Genomic DNA, 10,629 nt, shown 5'->3' with positions numbered 1-10,629 from the left:
ATTTATTTATTTATTTATTTATTTTTGTGCGGAATCATTATTTCCATTTAATATCAAACTATTACCATATACTTTCTGTAAAATATTACCATACATCATYTTATCCCAGATTAAACTTCTGTCTGTCACGTGCACTGTGGAACACTGCTTTGGTCAGATATTAATGACTCTCTGCATGCCCAGCATTATCAGGCATGTTTTTTTACAAGCACAGTTCACCTTAACCTTTTTATCATGTTTGTCACAAAAAACTTGTTTAAACCATTGTTTTCAAATTACTTTTATCTATTTACCCTCAAAAGGCCTCAATCTGGCACTAAAAGGCAGCATAGAAGAATTTCTGAACAGTAGAAAATGGTTTCATTCACAATCATATCAACTATTATCTCGCTTTATTTGATGGTCATGTCCACATGAGTAAATTGCATCCAGGTCACATGTTTTATTAGGACGTATCGGCTTTGACCAAAAACCAATAACAGAGAGAATAGTGCTTTAAAAGACAAAATGCTTCCACTTCTATGACCTCCCAGTTTATATGCTTCTGTGGCTGGAGACACTGTGCAATGTGCTTACCGACAAATGTACAATGATGCTTGATTTTGCAGCAACAAAGCTCAGTCATAAAAAAGCACATTCTCAATTATGTTCATCCACTGGAGCAAGTACATAACATATCACTAATACAGAACCAACGGGCAGTTTAAATTAGTCTAAATTATACTTTGTTTGCAAAATTCTAGTTTCAAAGTGATTGRAACTTCAACTCGTACTTTCAGTACGTGTCTACATGAATTTATAGTGATTCTGAAAAGACTGATGGAAAAAAAAAAACATTTTACTCCCTAGAAAATCACAAATGGATAAATAGTGGCAAAACTATTTTAATTGGATTAAATGCTTGATAGTAAATAACAAAAAGTGCAGCAAGTGGTTCATGTTTTTTTTCTGCTGGACTAAAAGGCCCATTTCATCTGCCTCCTTAAATACCTAGTAATTGAAATACCACTTACAAACCATACAATCATGTTGCATACTAGTTGCTTATAATGAACTCCAGGAAGTACAAGAGTAGCAAATAGTTACTATCCTATCATTTAGGAAGATTACATTTTTTGTTGTTTTGTGTTGAAGTTATTCCCTCTCTGTGGACACATATGGGCACATTCARATTTCCCTAATCTCTATTTTAAGATTGGAAGACGCTTTGCACAGTTTGCGGGGCATATCTTTGAGGTATACGCACTTTATAAATGAGCCCTCTGAGATCCACATCTATGATCTGTGATGTCACATTGATGTACAGCCCGAAGCTGTTCTTCTCTTCCAATGGATGCAAAACTGACTGGGTGAATTTTCTAACCATCYCTCATCCAGTGAAARTCYGATCAACACACATGCTTCTTGTTCTTCAGCGACTGTACACGATTCCCACGGCTATACTCACTTCAATTGTAGCACGGTCCTATCGATCAGTCAACCTCTGCACATCACTGCCATGTTATGTTGAAGGCTAAATTTGGAATTCAAATATTAGCAAAACTAWTGACCCAGAAGCAAATGTCAAAACCTCATATTCAGATATTTCTGTTGTATTGATTACCAGGTCCTTRGATACTAAGCTATGGCACAACTGTGTCAAATTATTATTTTCTGATTGTGGTRAGTGAAAAAAATAGCACTGCAAATATAAGCAATTCAAAAACAAATAGTATAGATGAGCATTAGAGTAAGGTGGTATCCAGGTTTAAATAGTGTCTCTTATTGTATTACAATTGACTCAACAAACACTTTTTCTAAAGAAGAGTTTAGCAACACAAAAAGGAAGTTTTGTAAATAATATTTTTTTGTTTTGTTTTGTTTTTTCTATAATGTTTTAGCCTCATGTCTACACAGAAACAGCACTAAAAGAGCCCCTAAATAGTATTTTTCATACCTGGGTTCCAGAGTGAAAATACAGTAGAATCTTGAAATGCCACAAACAACATTKTCGTGTGGACGGCACAAACTTTGAAAACTGCGATGTTGCAATCCCAACTCCTGCCTTTTTTTTACCCCATGAATTCCAGATTAATTGATCAATTACATGCTCATGTTTGTGTTTCAAATGCCAGCTGTTCAACTAAAATCAACATATAATGCTAATAAACAATACAATTACCTTAAATCGAACAAAGTAAAACTCATTTATCATTAAATCAAATAATCAATGAATAATCACAAAAAAACCTGACCATGCACATCAACATTTAAAAACAGAACAAGTGAACTGTTTTAAAAGTTTAACACTTTTTGTGTAAATAAAAAAAGAAGCTCCATATTGTTGTCAGTCCACAAAAAAAAAAAAAAAAGGTTTCTGCATATTCTCCTATATTTACCATTCATTGTTTTCTGGTTGTGTTTAAAATTTGATGGCTTCACCTTTTATTTATGGTTTCTGACATATTTCTAAGGTGTTACAGTGCCACTTAGAAGGCAACAATGTTTGTGCCATTTTCTGTTACTGTATAGATGAATATGCATATTTCTAGAAACAGTTTTGTGTTTATCAAAATACTACAAAGAAACAAATAATGGTTGTGTTGGAAAGACAGTGTCTGCGTGTAGACAGGGACTTATTTACAACACCACAGRAAAACAAAATATTCTTATTTAGAAATTAGCCTTACAGCACATTTGTTATTCATCCAAACACCTGATTTAATGATGTGCTTGTAGCATATGCAGAATGAAGCAGGTTCCTTGATCACAGGCTTTTAACAATACCACTCATTTCTGCTTCTGGATGGTTTCATTGTGTTATYTTGCCTCCATTGAAACAGTAACAAACCTATTGTTAAGTTTATGGGTACTAGACATGTTCTTCTGCTTCTGACAGTCTAAGTATTGAGTTGTMAGGGCAATAAAATTACTAACTTTTTTATTTTTATTTTGGCAGGGCAGTGGAATATTTTGTATTTTTCAGGTGCACTTCAATTTTCTATCACGGTCAAGTAACTATATTAACTTGAGTTGTTTCAAAATAGCTGTACATCAAACYTTAATTTGACTTTGCATCATAGCCCATCTAAACACCTTGAAATTGACATTTGTCTCGTCAAGAACCTCCTATCGTTTCCAACACTACCACTTCATCATGGGGCCAGAGCTGCAGGGAGGGGCTAGGTACACTAGGTGGTACTTTGTACCAGCAAACATTTAGGCAGCTCCACATTGCTACCGCAGGAGATTCAAAGCAACATTTTGGYTARGTTTTTGATAAGGGYGTGACATTATGACATMATATAAAGTTCAAAAGAGTCAATTTTYKATAATARTACCTTTAAKATWTATCTGATGTCATTTTGTCAATCAYCAAATAGTTTGCAGTGTTGCTGTTTATCTTTAAAAATGCTTCCACACTTCTTGCACTCCTCTTAAACTGCTTCTGTCATTACAGACAAATAGTATTACTATAAGACTAACATCTGAAAAACCWGCATGCAAACAAAGTTTTGATTCATGTGTTTGTGGCTGATATTGAATTCACCATTGAGTTTAGATGAAGTGTATTAAAAAATAAAAATAAAAATAAAAGCTGTTGCTATTTCTGAACCTACCGGTAAAACTTAAAACAAATTATCATCCAAGCATTAACCTTAAAAAGCTGAATTCCTTTTCCAAGTTACTACCAGAACTTTCTTTTTCAATTACTTTTCAACCTGCCCTTAAAGAAGAAAAGAATGTTCTGGTTATGTCACTGTTTCCTTTTTTGTCCTTTTCAAAATAAATTATACATCAGTGTGTCATCACAGATTGGGGCTAAAACAAACTTTTTTTTAAAATCATCTTTGGCTTTACAAAAGCAGACAGCGCTGAGCACTCCCTAATGCTGAAGACTGTCCAAGAACTGTCTATTTACTCTCTTGTTGGTTCTCGAATAATCCATATTCAAGTTTTTGACACAGAGTTAGTTGATTATATTTATCATTAGACGTCTGAAAAAAAAGATTTTGTCACATAATTTCCAGTACCTAAAAGCTGAAGAAAATGTATTCATGAAAGAAAAAGAAAAAAAGTAAGTAAGTTAAACGCTGAAGAATGATTTCTCCTCTCATCTAAACCAAAAGGTTAAAGGCTTTTCATCCATGAGTAAAACTGCTCTCCCCATGCATTTATTTATACTCTGGCTGTTATGGCTTTTTCAAGTGTCCCTACAGGGCTGTCTGCACTTCCAGCACCTCTCGACTCTGACGCACTTCCCCTGGTGGGGCTTGACTGCACCGTTGAGCATGGAAAGCTTGTCTCAGAGCACTCTGCCTTCTGCCTGGGGAATGACACCCTCAGAAAACACCTACATGAAAATGCAATTAAAAGCTTCTTTCTCTGAATAGTACAGCCTGTTTTAAGGGACAGTGGCAGGAAATGTAGTGTGAGAGCTACACAGCCCAAGATGGACAGAGGCTGAGCGGCTAAGGCAGAGGGGGTGTCATCTGCGTTAGGCCATCTAAAACACCCTTTTTACATCTATCATTTCAGCACTCAGTCTTAATTTAAATTTTTATATTTCATGAAGGGCAATGACAAGCATAGGAACCCTGTCTAAGCCCATATGTTGGCTGCTACATTTGCTTGTGCAGTATGTTGGTAACTATTTTATTACAATTCTATGAATAAATATTTATTTTCCTGAAATAATACCCAGTATGACATCTTAATACAATGTGTTTAAGGTATGCGTCTGTTTTTGTAATGATTGGGGAAATGAGTTTCACAGATTTGCCAGACACCTGGATAGTTTTAAGGATTTTATTAAATTATGAGCAGCTTGAACTGGTGGGGCACGTCACCGGGATCTGGAGCTCTACACAGGAGAGAATCAGGTAAGTTGCTAGGTTGTGCAGYGGAATTGCTCTTAAGAGAAATTTAGCAACTAACCTTCTTAGGATGCATGGAGTCCGAGAAGAACTCTTAAAAGATTTTGAGAGTCGGAGTCATAATGCGGTGACATCCCTTTCGGGTTGTGGWCTTGAGGCGAGTTTGTTTACTCGAGGGGAATCGGTGAAACAGGCTTGGGTCATACACATAAGATCAGAGGTTGCAACCAGGTTTAGAGGAGAGAACTTAACGCTTTGTCGGGGTACACAGGCGGGGGTCAGGATCCAGGAGGCAGATGACTGAACAGGTCCGACAAGGGCGAAGACGAGAGGCAAAGGTCCAGAGGCGAAGGTGCAGGTCAAAACCCGGAGATCAGAATCCAGTATGGTACCYTTCAGGGGCAAGGCGGGAGACGTGAAACCAGCAGGACCAGGGTTTTAACAAGGCAGGCAAGAGGTGACATGAAGAGTGCTGGACAACTACTAGGAGAACCGTTTGTTGTTGTTGTTGTTGTTGTTGTTGTTGTTGTTGTTGTTCTTCTTCTTCTTCTTCTTCTTCTTCTTCTTCTTCTTCTTCTTCTTCTTCTTTTTAAATCCTTTTTTTCACATTTAAATCATTCAGTTGGGGTCTATACAAAGTGGAACTGCAAAGCTTTGGTTTGAACTGCACAAGCCCCTCTTTCACCCCTTTCCTGAGGTGTGTCTCAGATGAACTCATTTTGAGGCTGTCTCTTTAAATCCAAAGGAGGCATTTCACACCCACCCCCTCTCCAGATGGGTCCATTCTAGTTTGATCAGGTAAGACAATACTTTTTCATAGCATCTCCACATAACCCTACTCTAAAAGGTCTGACCTGTCCTCTTAACTGTGCATACAAGGACATGTCTGACCTTTTCTGTCACTCAGAGTTAAAACCTGGATATAGGACAGTTGAAACAAAATCTGTAATCTTGACAGCTGTTTACTTTTTTGACGGCAAATGGCTATTGGATCAGTACCAGCATTTTATCAAGCTTAATAAATTACTTTATTAAGCATTACCTACTTCGTTAGACAAAAAAAGGTGGTACTTGTGTGAACAAATTTGTATTTTTCTTTTTTCTTAATGATGTTTTGCTTACTGAATAGAAGAACCACACAAACCAGAGCTTTGCCGTACACTAGTTGAGTGCTTTTCAGAGGTTTTGAAAAGAGTAATTATCAGGAAGCATTAAGTTGGCTTTTAGATGGGAGTGTGAAAAGTCATGAAGAAAGTTGTGATTACTTAAAAATGACCATTAAAACTACAACATCATGTTCTTATCACTGCATCAGCAAATCTATAAAGATGCACAAACAAAGCCTAGTCATATACATCCTATTATTTACCAGATACTCTTATTGAAGTCTCTTTAGCACAAACAAGCCTTTTCTGGAATGGCTTACCATGTATGGTGTATAAGTGTATATTTGCACTGTTAAGCATATAAATGCTTTAGGATGAAGGATGGGATTACATTAAATAGGATGACAAAGTATTTTGTATGAATCAAAGAAAACACTTAAAGAATACTCTCTTATAAGATTTGCTTTTACTCATATTTGGTTTTACGTGGTCAGCTATAGTACAACACTATATCATATAATTAATTTGCATAAATAATAATTTGTTATTGCTTTCCTTTCAAACAATAATTAGATTTCRCTAATTGTGATTGTGTTTACCCTCTTGTTGCAATATGCAATATGCTTTAAAGTTCAATTCAAATATCCTCAAATGAAAATTACCATGAGCTTATCTAAGTGCTTACTATGGTGATTGGACTGAGGAAACGGCACCACTGAYTTTCATTTAGGAATCTCAAATACTGAATTCAAAAATAAAAGGCAAAAAAAAAAGGCTTTTCAGTCGCCAAAAGACATCTGGATGGCCTTGCCCTTAAAGCATATTCATAATTAATGTGCAAAGTCTGGAAGTCTGGTGTAAGGGGGTGCTTTTTTGATTGAAAGGCCTTTCTGCCTTACCCAAACTAAATATGAAAAGAAGCTGTAAATTTAGCATGCAGGAATGTGACATTTGAATTAGAGCATGTGGCATGCCTCATTAAAATTAAAGTACAGAATCTGGATATAATTTGTCTGTGCACAGCCTTGTCACTAAAWGCATGGGACTAAAAGCCCATAGTACAGAATCATAAAACTCCATTACAAAAATCAGGATTCTCAAGTACAACCATCCATCTCACAGTACAGCATGAATGCTATTTAAACTTGGTGAAAATAAATACAGGAAGCTGCTCAAGTAGATTTGGACCTTTATGAAGTAGCCAAATGTTTACGCCTCATCTGCAAGACTGAATGGGTAAAAGTGTAGCAGGTGAAGTTGATGGTATTGAAGGTATATATATAAAAAATGGCTGCTCAAAACCTTTCATTCCAGAGCTATAAGCTATTTTGAGAAATAATGGAGTGCAGCTGTTTGGYTAAAACCTTCAAAATAAAAATAAAAAAAATATACAGAAGTCACATGCACTATTGTGAGATGTCACACTATGTGCTTTGGATGACTCAGTTATTACCTCATCAAATCATAGCTCAATAATTGTTAATTGACTCAATTACAGCCACTGRTGTTCAGTGGCAGCCATCTTGAAATTAATTGACTCCAAAAACGTAAGCAATTGAGAATGTTAATAGGCTACAATGATCTGTTACTGAAAGTTTCAATAAGATCAATCCCATGTTTAATTAGACACTTTGATGCAAACAGTTAAAAACAAATATATTGCACAATGAGTAGCACTGAATMATAGCACTGAATGAGTAGCACAGTAGTAGTATGATTTTTTACCCTTACCATATTTAAGACAAACTTATATACATACCATCTTCAAAACTGACTGAATTGCAGCATTTTTTTTTTTTACATTTGCTGCCAATTAGAGTTGGCTGTGATTTGGGTGGGCTTCAAAAGTTGAGTAGCTGAAAAGCTAAATTCCAAAATATTCCACTGAACAACAAGTGGTTCATGACATATTTTGCTAACAAAGGCAGAGTGGACTGCAAGATGATTTGGGTGATTATTTAAATAGGTTTTCCACAATTTCAGACCAGTCTCACCTATCATGAGACCACATTTTGGGTGAGCATCTGTAAAAAAAAAAGTGAATTAGAAATATTTGTGTTTTTGAAGTCCTGCAAGCTGTGGCAGCAATCTTGAACCAGGCTGACACCAATATTTAATTGTTTGTAGATGTCTGCAGTATCTGCCCCCAAAGGCAATTGATGTGTGATATAGTGGAAACCATAAAGACAAGTTCATTTTTACAAAGGGTCAGTTGTAATTAGCATTGACATTTCTAAACACAAAACGTCACYTTCCTTGTCTCATTGTTCAGAGCACAGCAAACAACCTTGTTTTCTATGCAGTTTTTTCCTGCTTWGAGAATCAGATTGTTTTAACACATCTACTTGTAAAGACTAAAAAAGTAGGATGCTGTCCTTTGTGCGTAAAATCAATGGCATGCATTAGGAGATGTAGTTTATTGTAAATGTCAGCTTTAACACAACATAAGGCTATTTTGAGACTTTATTACATATTTGATGAAAGATGTCACATAAGATGTCACAGGCCACATAAAATGCTATGGTGGACTACATTTGGCCCACAGACCTTAAGTTTGACACATACTCTATGTCTTTTCATTCCTCAGAGTGAATCAAGAAGCAGCATCCACAAATATCCCATTTAAGCTAGGGATTAGTTTAGGCAACCTTTGTGAAATTGAACAGCTGTTGTAGGAACTGCAGTACATCTGCTTCTGAGACTATCACAAAAAAATTCTAGCTTAATCCTGGTCAGGGTCACAAGAGGTCTCCATTTGTATTTTTTTTTTTTTACTTTTGGTGTTTTGTATGTTTTACTTCTCTCCTTTTTTACTTATAGCTTGTGCAGTTCTTTTAGATTGTGTGTTTTTTATAGTATTTTTTGGCTGCATTCCGAATATATATATTTCATCATTCTTGCACTCTGTTCTAATCTTGTTGTGACAGAAAAGAAGAACATATGCTGTCTTGAAGGCTACACTTTTTTCCAACCCATTACTGCTCAACACCTCTGGATGTGTTACAAAAATGGTACAAAACAATTTTTTTTAAAGTGTTTAAAAAGTGTTTTAAGCAGGGCACAATTTTGAGCGTGACAATTTCTAGAAGAGTGTGTGTGTAACCACTTGCACTTCAGGGGCATGAAATGAAGGAATCTTATCTTTTTTATCTTTCATTTTTACAAATACTCTTAAATGTAACTAAACCTTCGTACTAACACATATTAGATACTATATATATATATATTTGTATTTAGAAATAAAAAAAACATATACTTTTTTAAATTTTGGTCGGACTAGTGTGACATAAATGAAACATTATCCAATAACTATCCACTGTATGAAATGTAATAACTTAAGGCATGCAATGGAAAGTATGAAATTAATGGCTATATTCAATGGTGCAGTAAGAGACAGCTTTCTGCAGTAGTTATTAAAACATGTTGATGTGTAACTCTGAAATATGCACCCCATGATTTTGCCAAGAGACTAGTGGAAACTTGTCACATGACTGACTGATATTAGGCCGGCTGTTGTCAGTGTAAGTTTATTTTTACTGCTGTTTAACCAGGCAAATCCCAATGAGATCACATATTTCTTTTTCAAAGGAGGCCTGGGGGAAACCTATTGTACATGTTTTTGGGGAGCGAGGGAAATTGGAGTGCCTGGAGAAAAAAAAAAAAAACACTCCCCACAGAAAAACCCCAGGTCTGAACTGTGGATCGAACCCAGGACTTTCTTGCTGTGAGGTGTCTGTGCTAACCACTGAGCTGTTGTGCTGCCACAGTATGTAAAGTAAGTAAAACATATGGCAAAATTAGARAAGCATATAACGTTGAAAAATATGCTTAGTTAGAAATAAAGGAGTGAATTTTCTGGTAAACAAAAAAAATAAAATAAAATAAAAATAAAGAAGTAAAATAACTTCCAATAATGAATAGCAGGACTCAAGCTGGGCAGTGTGTCATAAACACTGAGCTCACCATTTAAACACATGCAACTGGTAAAAGCTTTTAGAGTGACCTCTTTACCATTAATGAACTCTGTTTTTTTATTTATTCATTTTTCCATCTGCATACATAACTCAACTAATGYATTTGACTGTTTTCTTAGCTAAATAAACATGTGGTGGTTGACACCTGTTTAACAAATACATTATAAATAAAATAATAATATTGTGAATATAAATTTGCACTGACAGCTCTTTCAACCATTGCAATGAGTAGCTTTAAAATAGACATGCAGTATTATGCTTTTAAATTATCTTTTTTCACATTTAAATCATTCTATATAAATTGGAACGGCAATGCTTTGGTCTGAATTCCTCTTTGTGACTCCAGAAGCCCATCATTRACATATTTTCTGATGTGTGCCTCAAAGCAGCTCGTTTTGATGCTGTTTCTTTAAATACAAACAAGGTGCATCATACCCCCCCCCCCACACACACACACACACTCCAAGCCTTTCATGTTGGAGCCAGAGTCTGACCCTTTCTTTACCTCTCCTGCAATTAGACATAATATGTAAAAATTTGTTCATATTCACAAATTATTAAGATAGGACAAAACATTCTCAGTTTAGTAAGTCTGTAAAGCACTGTTGAAGCAGTACTTTTTTAAAATAATCCATGAAGTTTTTGCAAAGAAATGTTTAAATATAAATCTGTACAAATTAGCACTCTGACTCT

This window comes from Austrofundulus limnaeus, unplaced genomic scaffold, assembly GCF_001266775.1.
Source record: "Austrofundulus limnaeus strain Quisiro unplaced genomic scaffold, Austrofundulus_limnaeus-1.0 Scaffold76, whole genome shotgun sequence".
Lineage (NCBI taxonomy): Eukaryota > Metazoa > Chordata > Actinopteri > Cyprinodontiformes > Rivulidae > Austrofundulus > Austrofundulus limnaeus.
The sequence above is the reverse complement of the archived record's forward strand: the minus strand, read 5'-3'. Positions refer to the sequence as shown.